This window comes from Procambarus clarkii, chromosome 63 (genome assembly GCF_040958095.1).
Source record: "Procambarus clarkii isolate CNS0578487 chromosome 63, FALCON_Pclarkii_2.0, whole genome shotgun sequence".
Lineage (NCBI taxonomy): Eukaryota > Metazoa > Arthropoda > Malacostraca > Decapoda > Cambaridae > Procambarus > Procambarus clarkii.
Genome location: NC_091212.1, coordinates 29,144,954 through 29,172,927, shown reverse-complemented (window position 1 = coordinate 29,172,927; position 27,974 = coordinate 29,144,954). Strand labels below are relative to the sequence as shown.

General features: G+C 49.6%; 1 pseudogene; it reads right to left on the bottom strand.

Annotated features, from left to right (window-relative positions):
- LOC123748044 (pancreatic lipase-related protein 2-like) lies at positions 1-27,974 on the bottom strand (annotated as a pseudogene).

Sequence of the window (27,974 nt, the reverse complement as noted above, 5' to 3'; positions counted from 1 at the left end):
TCCGAGGCCGTAAGCACTGAGGGACACGTTCAAGGGAGTGCCTGAGGACACGCACGTCATGAAGACAACAACACTTCGCTATGAAAGTCCAAACCTCAACAACTCACTGAGAGGAAAGCCAAGAATGGGCGAGTCGTCGGTGTGGATAACGTCGACGAAGGACGCGTCAGAGGGGTCGAGCCGTGTGATGGTGTGAGTGTCGTTGAAGTAGGGCTCCGCGGGGTCCAGGGCCGTGATCCTGGGCAGCTGGAGGCCGTAGATCTCCTTCAGGTAGGTGCCTGTGTGTCCGCTCAAGTGGGACCCCTAAACTGTGGCCGATCAGGTGGAAAGACGAGATGGGTACGTCGGCAAATTTCTGCAAAATGAAGGATGTAGTCGATCAGTCTTGTAGTGCGTGGCTGATTGAAATCAACGGTGTTTATGCAATAGTGTACGGAAGGTTTCATTGTTTGGATTACTTTGACGTGTTTTTTTCTACATTTTGACTTACTAAAACACACATACACACACACACGCATACAGGGAGGGGAGGAAATGTGGGGAGCAAAGTTAGTGGATGTTATGGACAGAAATTTCCAAACACAGCATGTGATGAAAGACACAAGGGAAAGAGGTGGGGATACACCGAACCTATTAGACCTGATTATCACCCAGAACGTTGAAGACATCGAGAATTGGGAACATGAAATACCATTAGGAGCCAGCGACCATTGTGTCCTAGTCTTTAACTACATGATGGAACTTAAAATTGTCATCACGGGACAAGAGGTCTGGGAAGGTAGAGTTGACTACAGGAAAAGGGACTACAGGAGGATAAGGGACTATCTGCGAGAAGTGCAGTGGGAGGAAGAATTTAGAGGACAAACAGTCTAAGATATGATGGACTTAGTCATACGGAAATGCCAGGAGGCCGAAGATAGTTTTATACCAACAGTAAAGGAAAAAAGCAGGAGGGAATATAATAACCCATGGTTTAATAGACAGTGTCAGGAAGCAAAAATGAGAAGCAGGCGGGAGTGGAGGAAGTACAGAAGACAAAGGACAGAGGATAACAGGATTAGATGCAACAGAGCTAGGAACAATTACATTAACAAAAGAAGAGTACCGGAAAGACATTATGAGAACGATATTGCAATCAAAGCGAAAAAGCAACCGAAATTACTACACAGTCATATAAGTAGAAAAATGTCGGTGAACGACCAAGTGACAACACTAAGGAAAACAGAAGGGTTATATAGGAAAGTGACAAGGAAATCTGTGAGGCACTGAATGCCAGTTTCCATGGAGTGTTCACAACCGAGCCTGAGCAGGTCCCATTGTTAGAAGAGATTACCCTAGATGAAAGACTATCAGATATAGAGGTGACAGCAGAGGAGGTAATGAAACAGTTGACAACACTGGATGCAACTAAAGCTGCTGGACCAGACAAAGATTCATCGTGGATACTAAAAGAGGCAGCGCAGGCACTCAGCGTGCCTCTGGCAAGAATTTTTAATGAGTCACTTATGTCGGGAGAATTGCCCAGTTGCTGGAAGAAGGCAAATATGGTACCTATTTTCAAGAAAGGAGATAGGGAGGAGGCACTTAACTACAGACCCGTATCACTGACAAGCATCCCCTGCAAAATACTTTTTTTTTTGCAGGGATATTCCTGCGCGGGCCCTAAGCCTCTGGCTGGTCCACTAAGTGTTGCTTGTTTCTGTTTTACTTGGGCGGAGTATGAGTATTTATGACTCGTATGGTCGCTTCAGTATGATTTTGCCATATGTGGCAAAATACTTGAAAGAATTATCATGCTAAGACTTGTTGAGCACCTGGAGAAGATTAGGTTTGTAAACAAACACCAACAAGGGTTCAGGGAAGAGAAATCATGCCTAAGAAACCTTCAAGAATTTTATGATAAAGTAACACGAATAAGGCAGGACAGGGAAGGGTGGGCAGACTGCCAAAAACACACACATATGACACACACACACACACACACACACACACACACACACACACACACACACACACACACACACACACACACACACACACACACACACACACACACACACATACGACGCACATTGAGGGAGTGTATGAGGTAGGCGAGCTGGGCTCCCACCATCCTGATGTTAGCCACCGCCTGGGTGTAGGGCGGCCGGGCCCCGACGCTCCACTCCACCACTATAACGTTCTGGTCGCTGGCGCGCAGCAGCTCCCCCGTCAGCATCTGCGTCGGGAGACACAAAGGATTACATTACACATCCACACTATATGTGTATCGCTGTCTATATAAGCTCTTTTCATAATATTTTATAACATTAAATACCGTCTAGCATTTATTTCAGAGTTTAAATCTTTTCAGACGCAATATTTGAGGTTAAATCTTATTTTAAGGACCCATATATGAGTTTGAATCTTAATTTCAAAATATGTTACAGGGGGGTTGAATGTTAGATAGTTATTTAGCAAGACATGTGTACAAAGGCGTTGATAAAACTATGCTGCCCGATACACGCTGGAGATCTTATTCATTGTTCAGGCGACGACCAGGTAGTGGTGTAGGACCTTTGCTCCCTGCACCTTTGTACCATAGGTCGTGGAGGCGGTCCCGCCCTGTCTTAAAGCTCTCTTATCACGGAGTAGTCACTGCTCTTATCTTAAGAGTAGTTGACTCGCCCTATCTAAAGCCTCTCGTATCTTAGAGCATCCACTGCCATTATCTAAAGAGTAACGATTACGCTCGCTTTGTGCTGTTGGAATGTCGCATACAGAGATGCATTTATTTGGTGAGCTTGGTGGGGAAGGTGAGGGCTGGGGTGGGGAAGGTGAGGGCTGGGGTGGGGAAGGTGAGGGCTGGGGTGGGGAAGGTGAGGGCTGGGGAGGGGGAGGTGAGGGCTGGGGTGGGGAAGGTGAGGGCTGGGGTGGGGAAGGTGAGGGCTGGGGAGGGGGAGGTGAGGGCTGGGGTGGGGAAGGTGAGGGCTGGGGTGGGGAAGGTGAGGGCTGGGGTGGGGAAGGTGAGGGCAGGGGAGGGGGAGATGAGGGCTGGGGTGGGGAAGGTGAGGGCTGGGGTGGGGAAGGTGAGGGCTGGGGTGGGGAAGGCGAGGGCTGGGGTGGGGAAGGTGAGGGCTGGGGTGGGGAAGGTGAGGGCTGGGGTGGGGAAGGTGAGGCCTGGGGTGGGGAAGGTGAGGGCTGGGGTGGGGAAGGTGAGGGCTGGGGTGGGGAAGGTGAGGGCAGGGGAGGGGGAGGTGAGGGCTGGGGTGGGGAAGGTGAGGGCTGGAGTGGAGAAGGTGAGGGCTGGGGTGGGGAAGGTGAGGGCAGGGGTGGGGAAGGTGAGGGCTGGGGAGGGGGAGGTGAGGGCTGGGGTGGGGAAGGTGAGGGCTGGGGTGGGGAAGGTGAGGGCTGGGGTGGGGAAGGTGAGGGATGGGGAGGGGGAGGTGAGGGCTGGGGTGGGGAAGGTGAGGGCTGGGGTGGGGAAGGTGAGGGCTGGGGTGGGGAAGGTGAGGGCTGGGGTGGGGAAGGTGAGGGCAGGGGTGGGGAAGGTGAGGGCTGGGGTGGGGGAGGTGAGGGCAGGGGAGGGGGAGGTGAGGGCTGGGGTGGGGAAGGTGAGGGCTGGGGTGGGGAAGGTGAGGGCTGGGGTGGGGAAGGTGAGGGCTGGGGTGGGGAAGGTGAGGGCTGGGGTGGGGAAGGTGAGGGCAGGGGAGGGGGAGGTGAGGGCTGGGGTGGGGAAGGTGAGGGCTGGGGTGGGTAAGGTGAGGGCGGGGGTGGGGAAGGTGAGGGCAGGGGAGGTGGAGGTGAGGGCTGGGGTGGGGAAGGTGAGGGCTGGGGTGGGGAAGGTGAGGGCTGGGGTGGGGAAGGTGAGGGCTGGGGTGGGGAAGGTGAGGGCAGGGGAGGGGGAGGTGAGGGCTGGGGTGGGGAAGGTGAGGGCTGGGGTGGGTAAGGTGAGGGCGGGGGTGGGGAAGGTGAGGGCAGGGGAGGTGGAGGTGAGGGCTGGGGTGGGGAAGGTGAGGGCTGGGGTGGGGAAGGTGAGGGCTGGGGTGGGGAAGGTGAGGGCAGGGGTGGGGAAGGTGAGGGCTGGGGTGGGGAAGGTGAGGGCTGGAGAGGGGGAGGTGAGGGCAGGGGAGGGGGAGGTGAGGGCTGGGGTGGGGAAGGTGAGGGCTGGGGTGGGGAAGGTGAGGGCAGGGGAGGGGGATGTGAGGGCTGGGGTGGGGAAGGTGAGGGCTGGGGTGGGGAAGGTGAGGGCTGGGGTGGGGAAGGTGAGGGCAGGGGTGGGGAAGGTGAGGGCTGGGGTGGGGAAGGTGAGGGCTGGAGAGGGGGAGGTGAGGGCTGGGGTGGGGAAGGTGAGGGCTGGGGAGGGGGAGGTGAGGGCTGGGGTGGGGAAGGTGAGGGCTGGGGTGGGGAAGGTGAGGGCTGGGGTGGGGAAGGTGAGGGCTGGGGTGGGGAAGGTGAGGGCAGGGGAGGGGGAGGTGAGAGCTGGGGTGGGGAAGGTGAGGGCTGGGGTGGGGAAGGTGAGGGCTGGGGTGGGGAAGGTAAGGGCTGGGGTGGGGAAGGTGAGGGCTGGGGTGGGGAAGGTGAGGGCAGGGGTGGGGAAGGTGAGGGCTGGGGTGGGGAAGGTGAGGGCAGGGGTGGGGAAGGTGAGGGCTGGGGTGGGGAAGGTGAGGGCTGGGGTGGGGGAGGTGAGGGCTGGGGTGGGGAAGGTGAGGGCTGGGGTGGGGAAGGTGGGGGCTGGGGTGGGGAAGGTGAGGGCAGGGGTGGGGAAGGTGAGGGCTGGGGTGGGGAAGGTGAGGGCTGGGGTGGGGAAGGTGAGGGCTGGGGTGGGGAAGGTGTGGGCTGGGGGGGAGGAGAGGGCTGGGGGGGAGGAGAGGGCTGGGGAGGAGTGACAACTTACCTTAACCCAGGGGACGGTGCCGTAGGAGAGGTACCCGTGGGAGATGACGGTGAAGGGTCGGCCAGGGATGAAGGGCGCGTTGACCACACTGTTCAGGCTGCCCGGGTCCAGCGTCTGGTGACCACAACAACAGGGTTAAGGCTCGCCCGTCCCAAGCTGGGACACCTGGCCCAACCTGGGACACCTGACCCAAGCTGGGACACCTGACCCAAGCTGGGACACCTGACCCAAGCTGGGACACCTGACCCAAGCTGGGACACCTGACCCAAGCTGGGACACCTGCCCCTAGCTGGGACACCTGACCCAAGCTGGGACACCTGACCCAAGCTGGGACACCTGACCCAAGCTGGGACACCTGACCCAACCTGGGACACCTGACCCAAGCTGGGACACCTGACCCAAGCTGGGACACCTGACCCAAGCTGGGACACCATGTCTAAGTTGGCTAATTAATTATCGTGAAAATATAATTGAGCAATTGTAACTATAATTATTGAGAAAATCTGTGAGGTGGGCTGTAACTGGCGAGCAAGGCACTGCCAGCCCCAGACTCTACCATCACTGACCAGACAAAAGCTATACAACCTGATGCCTTCTGCCTCAGTGGATGTTCTCATTGATGTATATCACATTAGTGTGACTCGTGTGTAATAATAATAATAATAATAATAATATTATTATTATTATTATTATTATTATTATTATTATTATTATTATTATTATTATTATTATTATTATTATTATTATTATTATTATTATTATTATTAATTTTTTATGGGATAAAACCCCACACTTGTGTCTGGACGCACATCTGCTGTGCCAGGTAAGGCCACTACGGGCTCACCATAGCCCGTGCTACTTGCAACTCTTTGTACCGAGTAGCTGAATCTAAAACAACAACAACAACACACTTGTGTATTTGTGAAATATACATAAAGAATTTACACCAAGTCTTTCGCACTCTCCTGAGTGTTTGGTCCAGGTCTGAGTGTGTGGTCAAGACGAGACTTAATGTCAATGTCTAATCGTTGAAATGTTAAATGGTAATAAATGGTATTATTAATGGTAATAAATGGTATTATTAATGGTAATAAATGGTATTATTTATGGAACATACGGTATCTGTGCATGGAGGTTCAGCCACTGCAAATTACCTCAAGTCCATCATCACTCAGAAAAAATCTGTTATCAGAACTATAACAAAGTCTGTCTTCAGACAACACTCAGCCTCCCTCTGTTCAAGTCCCTTAACATGCTAAACATACACTCACTCCACATATTCTCATGTGCTATTTCAGTTTCTTTCTTTATTATGCACCCCATACCCGTCCCGTGGGCGGTGGTGTAAAGGGTTACAGAGGCACATAATCGGTTCAGGAACTGAACCCTCTAGTTCGTTTAGCTAAGCAAATAACAATCTTTTGACGCTAGTTACAAAATTGTTAATGTTATACATACATGTACACATACTCATACATACATGTACATCTATATACGTATACGTATATATACATACACATACATATTTAATCACCCAGACAAAGACACACATCAATAATCTTTTGTGTCACAAGTGATTCAACAAGAGGCTCACAACAGTCACTATACAAGGCACTTTACATCTATGGTGAGTCACACAGTTACTAGTCTTGCTCCACACCCACTCAACTGGGCGGCAGCTTTACAGTCATGTGCTCCACACCCACCCAACTGGGCGGCAGCTTTACAGTCATGTGCCCCACACCCACCCAACTGGGCGGCAGCTTTACAGTCATGTGCTCCACACCCACCCAACTGGGCTGCGGCTTTACAGTCATGTGTAGCATTACCTTCAGTAAGCAAATTTTGGATACTTCGCCAAGATTTCGGGCAGCACATCATTATGAATGAAGTACTTACACATTTCTTGGACACTATTGATGGTGTTATCTCTAAATTCCACGATTTTTTCACATTCCATTATATAATGACGCAAAGTATGCGAATAGGTCTGCTGACAGAGTTTACATTTAGTCAAATCTACATCAGCAGATGTTACAAATTCCCAGAGGTACTTGTAGCCGAGCCTAAGCCTAGTAGTGGTAACATCTAGAAGTCTGCTAACCTTATTGGATGACCCATAGACGTGCGGTACTTCCTGCATAATAGAATGATGATAGATGGAGCAACTGGTGTGAATTTCACTTTGCCTCAAGTCTCCGAAATTTAGTTGATGTTCCCGGAATATTGCTGCCCTCAGGCTGCTCAAAGGCAGTCCAAGTTGGTAATCAATTCCCTCTTTACGAGCAAAAGTCTTCGCCAACTCATCAGTTCTATCATGCATTCGGAGACCAATATGGGAAGGAATCCACAGGAGACAAATCTGTATCTAGCTTCAGAGATAAGCACGCCACAGTTATGCCTTGGGGAGCTGAGGGCAGTCAAGGATGACAAGGAGTCACTTACAATGAGCGTGTCAACTTTGGATTCATATACGCGCTCGAGTGCAAGGATTATGGCAACCAATTCTGTTTGAAGAGTGGAGGCTCAGTTACTTAGACGCGTTCCACACTTATGGGAGAAGGAACCATTTCTCCCTGTCACAACAACTGCACTTTCAGCTGCACCATAGGACTATCTACATGTACAAAACCTTGTTCCTAAATGCTAATCTTGATTTGAAACTTTTCCCTTGATAGATGTAATAGAACCCATGAGCATCACACCAGAAATAAATATATCTTTGATATCCCCAGAGTCAGACGAAATCCGTGCAAACACTCCATGCAAATAAAAGGGCCCAGTCTTTGGAACTGATGAATTAAAAAAAAATGTCCAACCATGTCTTATTCAAAAGTAAAACCAAAAAGTACCTAATTTCATCCTCATAGTTTCCTACCTTGTGCTTCAAGCTCACACTGTATCTTGTACTACCCACTTCCCCTATATTAGTACCTAAGACATATATCTTTACCAGTGTAATCACCTCTCTCACCTTATATTGTAGTTATTTGATGATATAAAAACTTTGCTACAATGTACCTTTCATCTTACCGGATATGTTATATTAAAGACCTGTCCGAAACACTGCGTGTTAGTGGCGCTGCATGAATGTACAAATAATAATGTTATGTAATCTCACAATGCCACTGTACCTTCTTGTGAATAAGATTGTTATTATTATGTAAGTCTCGTCGTAATCGATTAGACGTTGAGATTAAGTCTCGTCGTGACCACACACTCAGACCTTGATGAAACACTCAGGAGTGTGAAGCACTTGGCGTGGGTTCCTTACATAAATTGTACACATACACAGGTGTGGGTTTTTATCCTATGTTATTATGTCTGTGAGAACACATTACCATGAATGATTATTATTATTGTTATTGTTATTGTTATTGTTATTATTATTATTATTATTATTATTATTATTATTATTATTATTATTATTGTTATTATTATTATTATTATTATTATTATTATTATTATTATTATTATTATTATTATTATTATTATTATTATTATTATTATTATTATTATTATTATTATTATTATTATTATTATTATTATTGTTATTATTATTATTATTATTATTATTATTATTATTATTATTATTATTATTATTATTATTATTATTATTATTGTTATTATTATTATTATTATTATTATTATTATTATTATTATTATTATTATTATTATTATTATTATTATTATTATTATTATTATTATTATTATTATTATTATTATTATTGTTATTATTATTATTATTATTATTATTATTATTATTATTATTATTATTATTATTATTATTATTATTATTATTATTGTTATTATTATTATTATTATTATTATTATTATTATTATTATTATTATTATTATTATTATTATTATTATTATTATTATTATTATTATTATTATTATTATTATTATTATTATTTACTACACTGAGAAGCTATATTAACGTGATATATCAAATATCAAATCTACACGAGTCTTGATGAGGGTTCGAATCTACGCGCGGAGTGTTTCCAGACGCGCTCTAGTCAACTGCACCACCACATGGTCAAATAATTGTAACCTGGAATGCCACTGTACCCACGAGGGTCCTGAGGCTTCCACTGAAGCCTAACCGAGGTTTCACACAATCCCCCGAGTGCCGGAGTCCCCGGACAGAACCCAAGTGCATGGAGGGATTTGTGTGAAACCTCGGTTAGGCTTCAGTGGAAGCCTCAGGACCCTTGTGGGTGCTGTAGCACTCCAGGTTGCAATTATTTGACCATGTGGTGGTGCAGTTGACTAGAGCGCGTCAGGAAACACTCCGCGCGTAGATTCGAACCCTCATCAAGACTCATGTGGATTTGTTCAGTATTATTATTATTAGTAGTATTAGTAATACTATTCACTATGATTACCGCGGGGAAGGTGTGGTTGAGGCGAGTGAAGAGCGTGAAGGTGGTGCCAATGTGGTCGGGTGCCATGGGCGCCTTGACGACGGGCCTGGAGGTGTTGAGCCAGGGCGCCCTCAGGGAGAAGCAGGTGGTGACGCCGTACACCGGCCAGCACTCTGTAGGAGGAGGGCAGGGCGGCGCTCAGCTGCTGCTCAGGTCTACTCTCACATGTTCCAAGACCAGCTCATGCGGGGGCGTGTGCGGGGGGGGGGGGGGTGGGTACAGGTGTGGTGGTGACACTGTGAGCCGTGTGCACCCCGTGTACCCTGCAGGGTACCCTGCACCCGTACTGATTGGCACTGTGGCCGTACCAACTGCCACTGTGGCCAAACTGACTGGTAGTGAGGTCGTACTAACGGCAGTAGTGAAAACATACACTCACTGTATGTGGTCTACTGACTGGCAGTGTGGTCTACTGACTGGCAGTGTGGTCTACTGATTGGCAGTGTGGTCTACTGACTGGCAGTGTGGTCTACTGACTGGCAGTGTGATCTACTGACTGGCAGTGTAGCCTACTGACTGACAGTGTGGTCTACTGACTGGCAGTGTGGTCTACTGACTGGCAGTGTGGTCTACTGACTGGCAGTGTGATCTACTGACTGGCAGTGTAGCCTACTGACTGACAGTGTGGTCTACTGACTGGCAGTGTGGTCTACTGACTGGCAGTGTGGTCTACTGACTGGCAGTGTAGCCTACTGACTGGCAGTGTGGTCTACTGACTGGCAGTGTGGTCTACTGACTGGCAGTGTGGTCTACTGACTGGCAGTGTGGCCTACTGACTGGCAGTGTGGTCTACTGACTGGCCGTGTGGTCGTACTAACAGTGTGGTCTACTGACTGGCCGTGTGGTCTACTGACTGGCAGTGTGGTATACTGACTGGCAGTGTGGTCTACTGACTGGCAGTGTGGTCTACTGACTGGCAGTGTAGCCTACTGACTGGCAGTGTGGTCTACTGACTGGCAGTGTGGTCTACTGACTGGCAGTGTGGTCTACTGACTGGCAGTGTGGCCTACTGACTGGCAGTGTGGTCTACTGACTGGCCGTGTGGTCGTACTAACAGTGTGGTCTACTGACTGGCCGTGTGGTCTACTGACTGGCAGTGTGGTCTACTGACTGGCAGTGTGGTCTACTGACTGGCAGTGTGGTCTACTGACTGGCAGTGTAGCCTACTGACTGGCAGTGTGGTCTACTGACTGGCAGTGTGGTCTACTGACTGGCAGTGAGATCTACTGACTGGCAGTGTAGCCTACTGACTGACAGTGTGGTCTACTGACTGGCAGTGTGGTCTACTGACTGGCAGTGTGGTCTACTGACTGGCAGTGTGGTCTACTGACTGGCAGTGTGGTCTACTGACTGGCAGTGTGGTCTACTGACTGGCAGTGTAGCCTACTGACTGGCAGTGTGGTCTACTGACTGGCAGTGTGGTCTACTGACTGGCAGTGTGGTCTACTGACTGGCAGTGTGGTCTACTGACTGGCAGTGTGGTCTACTGACTGGCCGTGTGGTCGTACTAACAGTGTGGTCTACTGACTGGCCGTGTGGTCTACTGACTGGCAGTGTGGTCTACTGACTGGCAGTGTGGTCTACTGACTGGCAGTGTAGCCTACTGACTGGCAGTGTGGTCTACTGACTGGCAGTGTGGTCTACTGACTGGCAGTGTGGTCTACTGACTGGCAGTGTGGTCTACTGACTGGCAGTGTGGTCTACTGACTGGCAGTGTGGTCTACTGACTGGGAGTGTGGTCTACTGACTGGCAGTGAGGTCTACTGACTGGCAGTATGGTCTACTGACTGGCAGTGTGGTCTACTGACTGGCAGTGTGGTCTACTGACTGGCAGTGTGGTCTACTGACTGGCAGTGTGGTCTACTGACTGGCAGTGTGGTCTACTGACTGGCAGTGTGGTCTACTGACTGGCAGTGTAGCCTACTGACTGGCAGTGTGGTCTACTGACTGGCAGTGTGGTCTACTGACTGGCAGTGTGGTCTACTGACTGGCAGTGTGGTCTACTGACTGGCCGTGTGGTCGTACTAACAGTGTGGTTGTACTAACAGTGTGGTCGTACTAACAGTGTGGCTGTACTAACAGTGTGGTCGTACTGACAGTGTGGCCGTACTGACAGTATGGTCGTACTGACAGTGTGGTCGTACTGACAGTGTGGCCGTACTGACAGTGTGGCCGTACTGACAGTGTGGTCGTACTGACAGTGTGGTCGTACTAACAGTGTGGTTGTACTGACAGTGTGGTCGTACTAACAGTGTGGTTGTACTGACAGTGTGGTCGTACTAACAGTGTGGTTGTACTGACAGTGTGGTCGTACTAACAGTGAGGTCGTAGTAGCAGTGTGGTTGTACTGACAGTGTGGTCGTACTAACAATGTGGTCGTACTAACAGTGTGGTTGTACTGACAGTGTGGTCGTACTAACAGTGTGGTCGTACTAACAGTGTGGTTGTACTAACAGTGTGGTTGTACTGACAGTGTGGTCGTACTGACAGTAAGGCCGTACTAACAGTGTGGTCGTACTAACAGTGTGGTCGTACTGACAGTGTGGTCGTACCGAGAGTGTGGTCGTACTAAGAGTGTGGTCGTACTAACAGTGTGGTCGTACTGGCAGCATGGTCGTACTAACAGTGTGGTCGTACTAACAGTGTGGTCGTACTAACAGTGTGGCTGTACTAACAGTGTGGTCGTACTAACAGTGTGGCTGTACTAACAGTGTGGTCGTACTGGCAGTGTGGTCGTACTAACAGTGTGGTCGTACTAACAGTGTGGCTGTACTAACAGTGTGGTCGTACTAACAGTGTGGCTGTACTAACAGTGTGGTCGTACTGACAGTGTGGCCGTACTGACAGTATGGTCGTACTGACAGTGTGGTCGTACTGACAGTGTGGCCGTACTGACAGTGTGGTCGTACTGACAGTGTGGTCGTACTGACAGTGTGGTCGTACTGACAGTGTGGTCGTACTAACAATGTGGTCGTACTGACAGTGTGGTCGTACTGACAGTGTGGTCGTACTAAAAGTGTGGTCGTACTGACAGTGTGGTCGTACTAATAGTGTGGTCGTACTAACAATGTGGTCGTACTGACAGTGTGGTCGTACTGACAGTGTGGTCGTACTGACAGTGTGGTCGTACTAACAGTGTGATTGTACTGACAGTGTGGTCGTACTGACAGTGTGGTCGTACTGACAGTGTGGTCGTACTAAAAGTGTGGTCGTACTGACAGTGTGGTCGTACTAAAAGTGTGGTCGTACTGACAGTGTGGTCGTACTAACAGTGTGGTCATACTAACAGTGTGGTCGTACTGACAGTATAGTCGCACAAACAGTGTGGTCGTACAAAAAGTGTGGTTGTACTGACAGTGTGGTCGTACTGACAGTGTGGTCGTACTAACAGTGTGGTCGTACTGACAGTGTGGTCGTACTGACAATGTGGTCGTACTAACAGTGTGGTCGTACTGACAGTGTGGTCGTGCTAACAGTGTGGTCGTACTAACAGCGTGGTCGTACTACCAAACAGTGTGGTCGTACTGACAGTGTGGTCGTACTACCAAACAGTGTGGTCGTACTGACAGTGTGGTCGTACTGACAGTGTGGTCGTACTGACAGTGTGGTCGTACTGACAGTGTGGTCGTACTAACAGTGTGGTCGTACTGACAGTGTGGTCGTACTAACAGTGTGGTTGTACTGACAGTGTGGTCGTACTAGCTAGCAGTGTGGTCGTACTGACAGTGTGGTCGTACTAACAGTGTGGTCGTACTGACAGTGTGGTTGTACTAACAGTGTGGTCGTACTGACAGTGTGGTCGTACTAACAGTGTGGTCGTACTGACAGTGTGGTCGTACTAACAGTGTGGTTGTACTGACAGTGTGGTCGTACTAGCTAACAGTGTGGTCGTACTAGCTAACAGTGTGGTCGTACTGACAATGTGATCGTACTAACAGTGTGGTCGTACTGACAGTGTGGTCGTACTAGCTAACAGTGTGGTCGTAATGACAGTGTGGTCGTACTAAGAGTGTGGTCGTACTGACAGTATGGTTGTACTAACTAACAGTGTGGCAGTACTAACAGTGTGGTCGTACTAACAGTGTGGTCGTACTGACAGTGTGGTCGTACTGACAGTGTGGTCGTACTAACAGTGTGGTCGTACTGACAGTATGGTTGTACTAACTGTGTGGCCGTACTAACAGTGTGGTCGTACTAACAGTGTGGTCGTACTGACAGTGTGGTCGTACTAACAGTGTGGTCGTACTGCCAGTATGGTTGTACTAACTAACAGTGTGGCCGTACTAACAGTGTGGTCGTACTGACGGTGTGGTCGTACTGACAGTGTGGTCGTACTAACAGTGTGGTCGTACTAACAGTGTGGTCGTACTGACAGTGTGGTCGTACTGACAGTATGGTTGTACTAACTAACAGTGTGGCCGTACTAACAGTGTGGTCGTACTAACAGTGTGGTCGTACTAACAGTGTGGCCGTACTGACAGTGTGGTCTTACTGACAGTGTGGCCGTACTAACAGTGTGGTCGTACTAACAGTGTGGTCGTACTGACAGTGTGGTCTTACTGACAGTGTGGCCGTACTAACAGTGTGGTCGTACTAACAGTGTGGTCGTACTGACAGTGTGGTCGTACTGACAGTGTGGTCTTACTGACAGTGTGGCCGTACTGACAGTGTGGTCGTACTGACAGTGTGGTCTTACTGACAGTGTGGTCGTACTAACAGTGTGGTCGTACTAACAGTGTGGTCGTACTGACAGTGTGGTCGTACTGACAGTATGGTTGTACTAACAAACAGTGTGGCCGTACTAACAGTGTGGTCGTACTAACAGTGTGGTCGTACTAACAGTGTGGCCGTACTGACAGTGTGGTCTTACTGACAGTGTGGCCGTACTAACAGTGTGGTCGTACTAACAGTGTGGTCGTACTGACAGTGTGGTCTTACTGACAGTGTGGCCGTACTAACAGTGTGGTCGTACTAACAGTGTGGTCGTACTGACAGTGTGGTCGTACTGACAGTGTGGTCGTACTGACAGTGTGGTCTTACTGACAGTGTGGCCGTACTGACAGTGTGGTCGTACTGACAGTGTGGTCTTACTGACAGTGTGGTCTTACTGACAGTGTGGTCGTACTGACAGTGAGGTTGTACTAACAGTGAGGTTGTACTGACAGTGTGGTCGTACTGACAGTGTGGTCGTACTGACAGTGTGGTCGTACTGACAGTGAGGTTGTACTGACAGTGTGGTCGTACTGACAGTGTGGTCTTACTGACAGTGTGGTCGTACTGACAGTGTGGTCTTACTGACAGTGTGGTCTTACTGACAGTGTGGTCGTACTGACAGTGTGGTCTTACTGACAGTGTGGTCGTACTGACAGTGAGGTTGTACTGACAGTGTGGTCGTTCTGACAGTGAGGTTGTACTGACAGTGTGGTCGTACTGACAGTGTGGTCGTACTGACAGTGAGGTTGTACTGACAGTGTGGTCGTACTGACAGTGTGGTCGTACTGACAGTGAGGTTGTACTGACAGTGTGGTCGTACTGACAGTGTGGTCTTACTGACAGTGTGGTCGTACTGACAGTGTGGTCTTACTGACAGTGTGGTCTTACTGACAGTGTGGTCGTACTGACAGTGTGGTCTTACTGACAGTGTGGCCGTACTGACAGTGTGGTCGTACTGACAGTGTGGTCTTACTGACAGTGTGGTCGTACTGACAGTGAGGTTGTACTGACAGTGTGGTCGTTCTGACAGTGAGGTTGTACTGACAGTGTGGTCGTACTGACAGTGTGGTCGTACTGACAGTGTGGTCGTACTGACAGTGAGGTTGTACTGACAGTGTGGTCGTACTGACAGTGTGGTCGTACTGACAGTGTGATCTTACTGACAGTGTGGTCTTACTGACAGTGTGGTCTTACTGACAGTGTGGTCGTACTGACAGTGAGGTTGTACTGACAGTGTGGTCGTACTGACAGTGTGGTCTTACTGACAGTGTGGTCGTACTGACAGTGTGGTCTTACTGACAGTGTGGTCTTACTGACAGTGTGGTCTTACTGACAGTGTGGTCGTACTGACAGTGTGGTCTTACTGACAGTGTGGTCGTACTGACAGTGAGGTTGTACTGACAGTGTGGTCGTTCTGACAGTGAGGTTGTACTGACAGTGTGGTCGTACTGACAGTGTGGTCGTACTGACAGTGAGGTTGTACTGACAGTGTGGTCGTACTGACAGTGTGGTCGTACTGACAGTGTGGTCTTACTGACAATGTGGTCTTACTGACAGTGTGGTCTTACTGACAGTGTGGTCGTACTGACAGTGAGGTTGTACTGACAGTGTGGTCGTACTGACAGTGTGGTCTTACTGACAGTGTGGTCGTACTGACAGTGTGGTCTTACTGACAGTGTGGTCGTACTGACAGTGTGGTCTTACTGACAGTGTGGTCTTACTGACAGTGTGGTCGTACTGACAGTGTGGTCTTACTGACAGTGTGGTCGTACTGACAGTGAGGTTGTACTGACAGTGTGGTCGTTCTGACAGTGAGGTTGTATTGACAGTGTGGTCGTACTGACAGTGAGGTTGTACTGACAGTGTGGTCGTTCTGACAGTGAGGTTGTACTGACAGTGTGGTCGTACTGACAGTGTGGTCTTACTGACAGTGTGGTCTTACTGACAGTGTGGCCTTACTGACAGTGTGGTCGTACTAACAGTGTGGCCGTACTAACAGTGTGGTCGTACTAACAGTGTGGCCGTACTAACAGTGTGGTCGTACTAACAGTGTGGCCGTACTAACAGTGTGGCCGTACTAACAGTGTGGTCGTACTAACAGTGTGGCCGTACTAACAGTGTGGTCGTACTAACAGTGTGGCCGTACTGACAGTGTGGTCTTACTGACAGTGTGGTCGTACTGACAGTGTGGCCGTACTGACAGTGTGGTCTTACTGACAGTGTGGTCGTACTGACAGTGTGGTCGTACTAACAGTGTGGTCTTACTGACAGTGTGGTCGTACTGACAGTGTGGTCGTACTAACAGTGTGGCCGTACTAACAGTGTGGTCGTACTAACAGTGTGGCCGTACTAACAGTGTGGCCGTACTAACAGTGTGGTCGTACTAACAGTGTGGCCGTACTAACAGTGTGGCCGTACTAACAGTGTGGTCGTAATAACAGTGTGGCCGTACTAACAGTGTGGCCGTACTAACAGTGTGGTCGTACTAACAGTGTGGCCGTACTAACAGTGTGGCCGTACTAACAGTGTGGTCGTACTAACAGTGTGGCCGTACTAACAGTGTGGCCGTACTAACAGTGTGGTCGTACTAACAGTGTGGCCGTACTAACAGTGTGGCCGTACTAACAGTGTGGTCGTACAAACAGTGTGGCCGTACTAACAGTGTGGCCGTACTAACAGTGTGGTCGTACTAACAGTGTGACCGTACTAACAGTGTGGTCGTATTAACAGTGTGGCCGTACTGACAGTGTGGTCTTACTGCCAGTGTGGTCGTACTGACAGTGTGGTCGTATTAACAGTGTGGCCGTACTGACAGTGTGGTCGTACTAACAGTGTGGCAGTACTGACAGTGTGGTCTTACTGACAGTGTGGTCGTACTGACAGTGTGGTCGTACTAACAGTGTGGTCGTACTGACAGTGTGGTCGTACTGATAGTGTAGTCGTACTGACAGTGTGGTCGTACTGACAGTGTGGTCGTACTAACAGTGTGGTCGTACTGACAGTGTGGTCGTACTGACAGTGTGGTCTTACTGACAGTGTAGTCGTACTAACAGTGTGGTCGTACTGAGAGTGTGGTCGTACTGAGAGTGTGGTCGTACTGAGAGTGTGGTCGTACTGACAGTGTGGTCGTACTGACAGTGTGGTCGTACTGACAGTGTGGTCGTACTGACAGTGTGGTCGTACTAACAGTGTGGTCTTACTGACAGTGTGGTCGTACTAACAGTGTGGTCGTACTGACAGTGTGGTCGTACTGATAGTGTGGTCGTACTGACAGTGTGATCGTACTAACAGTGTGGCCGTACTGACAGTGTGGTCTTACTGACAGTGTGGTCGTACTGACAGTGTGGTCGTACTAAGTGTGGTCGTACTACCAGTGTGATCGTACTGATAGTGTGGTCGTACTGACAGTGTGGTCGTACTGAGAGTGTGGTCGTACTAATAGTGTGGTCGTACTGACAGTGTGGTCGTACTGACAGTGTGGTCGTACTGACAGTGTGGTCGTACTGACAGTGTGGTCGTACTAACAGTGTGGTCGTACTGACAGTGTGGTCGTACTGACAGTGTGGTCGTACTGACAGTGTGGTCGTACTAACAGCGTGGTCGTACTGACAGTGTGGTCGTACCACCACCACCACCAGGACAGTGACCGCCACAATCAACACTTATCAGTCAACTCGTACAGCCGGGTGCCCCCCCCCCCTTGTTACAAGGTGTGTGTGTGTGTGTGTGTGTGTGTGTGTGTGTGTGTGTGTGTGTGTGTGTGTGTGTGTGTGTGTGTGTGTGTGTGTGTGTGTGTGTGTGTGTGTGCGCGTGTGTGTGTGTGTGTGGACACAGCGTCAGGCAGCGCTCCCTCTTGTTTGTTTCCTAACTAGGTCGTTTGAGAGCCTAAATGATGCTATTAAAAGGCTAATCATGTTATTCTGCAGCTTACAGTATTTTGGAGGCTTAGTTTGGTCGCCAAGTGTCCTCTGGAGATTAATAAATGTGAAAACTTTCGGCGTTTTTGAGAGTCTAATGTTTGTTAGGAACATAATTATAAGCACTTTCCCAGCACTTTGGAAAGTGTTATGAAGTTCAGGTTCAAGTTCAAGTTCAAGTATGTTTATTGAGGGAAGAAAAAACACATCTCAAAGGGATAGAGTAGCTTAGGCAGCTTTGGCTATTCCTATCCCCCCCCCCAAGTGTTATGAATAGGTTGGACGAACATATGAGTACTTACCTTGTTGTGCTTGCGGGGGTTGAGCTTTGGCTCTTTGGTCCCGCCTCTCAACTGTCAATCAACTGGTATACAGATTCCTGAGACTACTGGGCTCTATCATATCTACATTTGAAACTGTGTATGGAGTCAGCCTCCACCACATCACTGCCTAATGCATTCCATTTGTCAACTACTCTGACACTGAAAAAGTTCTTTCTAATGTCTCTGTGGCTCATTTGGGTACACAGTTTCCACCTGTGTCCCCTTGTTCGTGTTCCTCCCGTGCTGAAGAGTTTGCTTTTGTCCACCCTATTAATTCCTCTGAGAATTTTGTTTGTTGTTGTTGTTTGAGATTCAGCTACTTGGAACAAAAGTTGCAAGTAGCACGGGCTATGGTGATCCCGTAGTTGACGTACCTGGCTCAGCAGCGGGGCTGTAACTTTTGTCGAGAATTTTGTAGGTGGTTATCATGTCTTCACTTAGTCTTCTGTCTTCCAGGGACGTGAGGTTTAGATCCCATAGCCTTTCCTCGTAGCTCATACCTAGCAATTCTGGGACTAGTCTGGTGGCATACCTCCGAATCTTCTCTAGTAGTAGCAACGGTCCGGTGTAGATCTTGCTTAATGAATCTTTTGTTCATATGTTCTATAAAACACACGGCCGGAGAGAAGTACGTATGTTAAGCTAAAGAATGGAGGGAGGGAGGAAAACGTTAAGTGAAAGAAGAGGGAAGGAAAGGGCGGAGTGTTAATAAAGGAAATGAGAGAAGAGGAGAAAGGGGTGAGGGAGGGGAGAGAGAAAAGATTGTCAAGAGAAAGGAGAGGATAGACAGCTGCTTGTCGGATTTAGGTTCATCTGGGTTCGTTCCCGGCTTTGTGTGTGTGTGAGTATTTGTGCTCGCCTAGTTGTACTCACATAGTTGTGCTTGAAGGGGGGTTGAGCTCTGGCTCTTTGGTCCCGCCTCTCAACCGTCAATCTACCGATGTACAGATTCTTGAGCCTACTGGGCTCTATCATATCTGCATTTGAAACTGTGTATGGAGTCAGCCTCCACCACATCACTACTTAGTGCATTCCATTTGTCAACCACTCTGACACTAAAAAAGTTCTTTCTAATATCTCTGTGGCTCATTTGGGTACTCAGCTTCCACCTGTGTCCCCTTGTGCGTGTACCACCCGTGTTAAATAATCCATCCTTGTCTACCCTGTCAATTCCCCCTGGGAATTTTGTATGTGGTGATCATGTCTCCCTGAACTCTTCTGTCTTCCAGCGACGTGAGGTGCAGTTCACCCAGCGTTTCCTCATAACTCATGCCTCTTAGTTCCGGGAGTAGCCTAGTGGCATACGTCTGAACTTTTCCAGCTCTTCTTGTGCTTGACAATGTACGGGCTCCATACTGGGGCCGCATACTCCAGGATTGGTCTTACATATGTGGTATACAAGATTCTGAATGATTCCTTACGCAAGTTCCTGAAGGCAGTTCTGATGTTAGCCAGCCTCGCATACGCCGCAGATGTTATTCTTTTTATGTGGGCTTCAAGAGACAGGTTTGGTGTGATGTGTGTGTGTGTGTGTACTCACCTATTTGTTCTCACCTATTTGTGCTTACAGGATCGAGCATTGACTCTTGGATCCCGCCTTTCCAGCCATCGGTTGTTTACAGCAATGACTCCTGTCCCATTTCCCTATCATACCTAATTTTAAAAGTATGAATAGAGTTTGCTTCCACAACCTGTTTCCCAAGTGCATTCCATTTTTCTACTACTCTCACGCTAAAAGAAAACTTCCTAACATCTCTGTGACTCATCTGAGTTTCCAGTTTCCACCCATGTCCCCTCGTTCTGTTATTATTACTTGTGAACATTTCATCTATTTCCACTTTGTGTGTGTGTGTGTGTGTGTGTGTGTGTGTGTGTACTCACCTAGTTGTACTCACCTAGTTGTGCTTGCGGGGGTTGAGCTCTGGCTCTTTGGTCCCGCCTCTCAACCGTCAATCAACAGGTGTACAGGTTCCTGAGCCTATTGGGCTCTATCATATCTACACTTGAAACTGTGTATGGAGTCAGCCTCCACCACATTGCTTCCTAATGCATTCCATTTGTCAACCACTCTGACACTAAAAAAGTTCTTTTTTATAGGTGGTGTATAGGGTGGTGTATATAGGTGTATATAGGTATATAGGTGGTGTATAGGGTGGTGGTGGTGGTGATGGTGTTGGTGGTGGTGGTGGTGGTGGTGGTGGTACAGGTGGTGGTGGGCTGGTGGTACTGGTGGTGGTGGTGGTACAGGTGGTGGGCTGGTGGTGGTGGTGTAACACGGGTTAGGGTTCCTCTCTCTACTTCTCTTTCCTTCTTCTCCCTCTACCCGTATTCTTACTTTTTTTATTCTCTACCAAGGGACTCCAAAACTTTTACCAAAGCCAACTCCACGCCACGTGGTCCTAAGACGATTGACCGACTTAGGATTCTACACCCAGTATGACGTGACCTAGGCTCTGAGCAAAACCCTAGAGTCGCCTCTACGCTGCCACCACCAGACCAGCAACACCGAGCAATGATCGAGGTCTGGATCGATCACGCTAATTCATCAACCTTGCGGCTTGATCCCCACTATAACCGATGACCGTGGAAACTTAAGAGTGTGAAATTAATTACACGGGAATGATTCGATGTTAGAATCGGCGCCCAATCCAACTTTACCTCGTGTGGACCACGTGACCAGGACAAGTTTACACATAAAACACATGGAAATAATAAAATGCAAAATATTAACAAATTTAATTTATTAAAAGAAAAACTAAAACAAAATCTAAATATGTTCACTCCCTGTCACTTTAACACTCCCTACTTGACCTGAATGGCAATAAGACTACCTCTATAAATAACCATAGCAACAATACCTTGGGCAACCAGCTAAAGATGTTGGGCTGGTCTTGGGGAGAGGTAAGATGTTTGACCTCTTATCCCAGTTGCTCTTGTGTCCACACTAATCTATCCCTCGTCTGGTCTAGCCCAGACTAGAACATTGTATCCTTCCGCCTCGCTTACCAGTTACTTAGCCAGGTTTAAGTTATAACAATTAACCTCTGTTTGTACTGAATTGATCCAGACTGGTTGAATTATTTTACTGAAATTAAATTACACAAACATCTAACGGCAGAGCTGTTCCCGATCCCCCAACATGGTTAATTGAACTTTGAGAAATAGTAGACCTGTCAACCTTGATGACCTATGACCGCCGGTCACTCCGCCTTACAAGTTAGATCTGATTCGTGACGTCACTGATGGTGACTTAAACTCAATAATTAGAATACTCTTGATATTGTATCCAGTACTATTATACAATACAATTTTAATGCAAAATGAATAAAGGCTAATTTCTCTAAATTACTGAATACTATAGGATGATTCATTATACGCAGCTATGAACAAGGCGCAGCTATGAACAAGGCGTCGGTTATTTCCACCGCGAATTCCCCTGGGGTCAGGTTCCCAGGTCACCATGCGGGCTCAGCTTCCCATTCTCTTTTGTCGATAAACCACTCTGGATAATTCTTACAACAGCCTAGTTTGTTACAACCCCCCCCCCCCCCCCCGCACAAGCACTTAGTAAACCTTGTTAATTTGTTAAAAAATCACGAGGTTTAGTATCCAAACCCACAATTCAACTCATGCCACAAACAAAAGCTAACCTAACTAATAAAATTTGACAAATAATAGTCCAACATCATAATAAACATGTTCATATTTTTCTCAGCTGTCAACTGACAGCAATCCTCTAACATCAGGAAACATACATCCTATCCTTACTGACATAGCTAAATAACATGTCCCTACTCTACCATCAAAGACTAGCTATTAAACTCTCTTGGCTCTTCACTAGCCAAGTCTATGTGTCCTCTAGAGCCGGCCACACCGTGCTCAAACAAACATTAAAGTTATAACTTCAGACTGAACTTTCAGTCATCCGGGAGCGTACTACGGAACTATCAGGTTCACATCCGTGTACTACCCACTCCCCATCAATGTCAACCTTGACATGTTAAGGAACACACCTAATGTTTATTAGGTGGTGGTGGTGGTGGTACAGGTGGTGGTGGGCTGGTGGTACTGATGGTGGTGGTGGTGGTACAGGTGGTGGGCTGGTGGTGGTGGTGGTGCAGGTGGTGGTGGGCTGGTGGTACTGGTGGTGGTGGTGGTACAGGTGGTGGGCTGGTGGTGGTGGTGGTGGTGGTGGTGCAGGTGGTGGTGGTGGTACTCTCTCTCTCTCTCTCTCTCTCTCTCTCTCTCTCTCTCTCTCTCTCTCTCTCTCTCTCTCTCTCTCTCTCTCTCTCTCTCTCTCTCTCTTCCTTTCCTCTCTCTCTCTCTCTCTCTCTCTTCCTTTCCTCTCTCTCTCTCTCTCTCTCTCTCTCTCTCTCTCTCTCTCTCTCTCTCTTCCTTTCCTCTCTCTCTCTCTCTCTCTCTCTCTCTCTCTCTCTCTCTCTCTCTCTCTCTCTCTCTCTCTCTCTCTCTCTCTTTCTTTTGAGCTGGACGGTAGAGCGACGGTCTCGCTTCATGCAGGTCGGCGTTCAATCCCCGACTGTCCAAGTGGTTTAGCACCATTCCTTTTCCCCCGTAACAGCCCAAATCCTTATTCACATCCCTTCCAAGTGCTATATATTCGTAATGGCTTGGCACTTTCCCCCTTGATAATTCCCTCCCTTCCCTCTCCCTCTCTCTCTGTAGTGGTTTAATACTTCAAAATCACGAGAAGAATTAGTGAATGAAAATAGTTTAAACGGAGTTTGTGAGGGACTGTTGTGTGGGTGCGGCCGTCTGTGGGAGGAGTGGTGTATAGGGGGGCAAGTGTTGTATAGGAGGAGGCTAGAGATACGGGTGTGTGAAGAGGACGAGGCAGCGGCGGAGCCCAGCAACAAGGGTGGGGGGGGGGGCGGGTGGTCAGTTGACATATGCTCTAGTGGCCGCATCTTCACATCCGGTGCACCCATGCTACCCACACACTTACCCAAACCCACCCATGCTACCCACACACTTACCCAAACCCAGCCATGCTACCCCCCACACACTTACCCAAACCCAGCCATGCTACCCACACACTTACCCAAACCCACCCATGCTACCCACACGCTTACCCAAACCCACCCATGCTACCCACACACTTACCCAAACCCAGCCATGCTACCCCCCACACACTTACCCAAACCCAGCCATGCTACCCACACACTTACCCAAACCCACCCATGCTACCCCCCACACACTTACCCAAACCCAGCCATGCTACCCACACACTTACCCAAACCCACCCATGCTACCCACACGCTTACCCAAACCCACCCATGCTACCCACACGCTTACCCAAACCCACCCATGCTACCCACACGCTTACCCAAACCCACCCATGCTACCCACACGCTTACCCAAACCCACCCATGCTACCCACACACTTACCTAAACCCACCCATGCTACCCACACTCTTACCCAAACCCACCCATGCTACCCACACACTTACCCAAACCCACCCATGCTACCCACACGCTTACCCAAACCCACCCATGCTACCCACACACTTACCTAAACCCACCCATGCTACCCACACGCTTACCTAAACCCACCCATGCTACCCACACACTTTCCTAAACCCACCCATGCTACCCACACACTTACCTAAACCCACCCATGCTACCCACACACTTACCTAAACCCACCCATGCTACCCACACGCTTACCCAAACCCACCCATGCTACCCACACGCTTACCCAAACCCACCCATGCTACCCACACGCTTACCCAAACCCACCCATGCTACCCACACGCTTACCCAAACCCACCCATGCTACCCACACACTTACCTAAACCCACCCATGCTACCCACACGCTTACCCAAACCCACCCATGCTACCCACACACTTACCCAAACCCACCCATGCTACCCACACGCTTACCCAAACCCACCCATGCTACCCACACACTTACCTAAACCCACCCATGCTACCTACACGCTTACCTAAACCCACCCATGCTACCCACACACTTTCCTAAACCCACCCATGCTACCCACACACTTACCTAAACCCACCCATGCTGCCCACACACTTACCTAAACCCACCCATGCTACCCACACACTTACCTAAGCCCACCCATGCTGCCCACACACTTACCTAAACCCACCCATGCTACCCACACACTTACCTAAACCCACCCATGCTACCCACACACTTACCCAAACCCACCCATACTGCCCACACACTTACCCAAACCCACCCATGCTACCCACACACTTACCCAAACCCACCCATGCTGCCCACACACTTACCTAAACCCACCCATGCTGCCCACACACTTACCTAAACCCACCCATGCTACCCACACACTTACCCAAACCCACCCATGCTACCCACACACTTACCTAAACCCACCCATGCTACCCACACACTTACCTAAACCCATCCATGCTACCCACACACTTACCCAAACCCACCCATGCTACCCTCACACTTACCCAAACCCACACACTTACCCAAACCCACCCATGCTGCCCACACACTTACCCAAACCCACCCATGCTGCCCACACACTTACCCAAACCCACCCATGCTGCCCACACACTTACCCAAACCCACCCATGCTACCCACACACTTACCCAAACCCACCCATGCTGCCCACACTTACCCAAACCCACCCATGCTACCCACACACTTACCCAAACCCACCCATGCTACCCACACACTTACCCAAACCTACCCATGCTACCCACACACTTACCCAAACCCACCCATGCTACCCACACACTTACCCAAACCCACCCATGCTACCCACACACTTACCCAAACCTACCCATGCTACCCACACACTTACCCAAACCTACCCATGCTACCCACACACTTACCCAAACCCACCCATGCTACCCACGCACTTACCCAAACCCACCCATGCTGCCCACACACTTACCCAAACCCAGCCATGCTACCCACGCACTTACCCAAACCCACCCATGCTACCCACACACTTACCCAAACCCACCCATGCTGCCCACACACTTACCCAAACCCACCCATGCTGCCCACACACTTACCCAAACCCACCCATGCTGCCCACACACTTACCCAAACCCACCCATGCTACCCACACGCTTACCCAAACCCACCCATGCTACCCACACACTTACCCAAACCCACCCATGCTACCCACACGCTTACCCAAACCCACCCATGCTACCCACACACTTACCCAAACCCACCCATGCTACCCACACGCTTACCCAAACCCACCCATGCTACCCACACACTTACCCAAACCTACCCATGCTACCCACACACTTACCCAAACCCACCCATACTACCCACACGCTTACCCAAACCCACCCATGCTACCCACACACTTACCTAAACCCACCCATGCTACCCACACGCTTACCTAAACCCACCCATGCTACCCACACACTTTCCTAAACCCACCCATGCTACCCACACGCTTACCTAAACCCACCCATGCTACCCACACGCTTACCTAAACCCACCCATGCTACCCACACGCTTACCTAAACCCACCCATGCTACCCACACGCTTACCCAAACCCACCCATGCTACCCACACGCTTACCCAAACCCACCCATGCTACCCACACGCTTACCCAAACCCACCCATGCTACCCACACGCTTACCCAAACCCACCCATGCTACCCACACGCTTACCCAAACCCACCCATGCTACCCACACACTTACCCAAACCCACCCATGCTACCCACACGCTTACCCAAACCCACCCATGCTACCCACACACTTACCCAAACCCACCCATGCTACCCACACGCTTACCTAAACCCACCCATGCTACCCACACACTTTCCTAAACCCACCCATGCTACCCACACGCTTACCTAAACCCACCCATGCTACCCACACACTTTCCTAAACCCACCCATGCTACCCACACACTTACCTAAACCCACCCATGCTGCCCACACACTTACCTAAACCCACCCATGCTACCCACACACTTACCTAAACCCACCCATGCTGCCCACACACTTACCCAAACCCACCCATACTGCCCACACACTTACCCAAACCCACCCATGCTACCCACACACTTACCCAAACCCACCCATGCAGCCCACACACTTACCCAAACCCACCCATGCTGCCCACACACTTACCCAAACCCACCCATGCTGCCCACACACTTACCTAAACCCACCCATGCTGCCCACACACTTACCTAAACCCACCCATGCTACCCACACACTTACCCAAACCCACCCATGCTACCCACACACTTACCTAAACCCACCCATGCTACCCACACACTTACCTAAACCCACCCATGCTGCCCACACACTTACCCAAACCCACCCATGCTACCCACACACTTACCCAAACCCAGCCATGCTACCCACACACTTACCCAAACCCACCCATGCTACCCACACACTTACCCAAACCCACCCATGCTGCCCACACACTTACCTAAACCCACCCATGCTACCCACACACTTACCCAAACCCACCCATGCTGCCCACACACTTACCCAAACCCACCCATGCTGCCCACACACTTACCCAAACCCACCCATGCTACCCACACACTTACCCAAACCCACCCATGCTGCCCACACTTACCCAAACCCACCCATGCTACCCACACACTTACCCAAACCCACCCATGCTACCCACACACTTACCCAAACCTACCCATGCTACCCACACACTTACCCAAACCCACCCATGCTACCCACACACTTACCCAAACCCACCCATGCTACCCACACACTTACCCAAACCTACCCATGCTACCCACACACTTACCCAATCCCACCCATGCTACCCACACACTTACCCAAACCCACCCATGCTACCCACGCACTTACCCAAACCCACCCATGCTGCCCACACACTTACCCAAACCCAGCCATGCTACCCACACACTTACCCAAACCCACCCATGCTACCCACACACTTACCCAAACCCACCCATGCTGCCCACACACTTACCCAAACCCACCCATGCTGCCCACACACTTACCCAAACCCACCCATGCTGCCCACACACTTACCCAAACCCACCCATGCTGCCCACACACTTACCCAAACCCACCCATGCAACCCACACACTTACCCAAACCCACCCATGCTACCCACACGCTTACCCAAACCCACCCATGCTACCCGCACACTTACCCAAACCCACCCATGCTACCCACATGCTTACCCAAACCCACCCATGCTACCCACACACTTACCCAAACCTACCCATGCTACCCACACTCTTACCCAAACCCCCCCCCCTCCCCATGCTACCCCACATATTTAATTAAGCAGTGATATGGTGAAGTCAGACTCCATACACAGTTTCAAATGTAGATATGATAAAGCCCAGTAGGCTCAGGAATATGTACACCAGTTGATTAACAGTTGAGAGGCGGGACCAAAGAGCCAAAGCTCAACTACCGCAAGCACTACTATGTGAGTACAACTAGGTGAGTACACACCCTCTACCACCCATCCTACGTGATGTTATATATTTAAGTTTATCTACCCTAAAAAACTAAGAAAATGTTGACTGTGTTGAAGCGACAATATAAGGGATACTAAGCCAAACACACCTCTGGTTGCACTTACTTTCCTCCAGGCTGGTGGAGACGGGATCTGTCGTGTTGGCTTCTGGAGGCGGGGCGCCCAGGTCCATCAGCAAATTAAAGTTGAGGAGATGGAAGAGGACAGCACTCTTGGCGGCCCCGATGGCGGGCATCTTG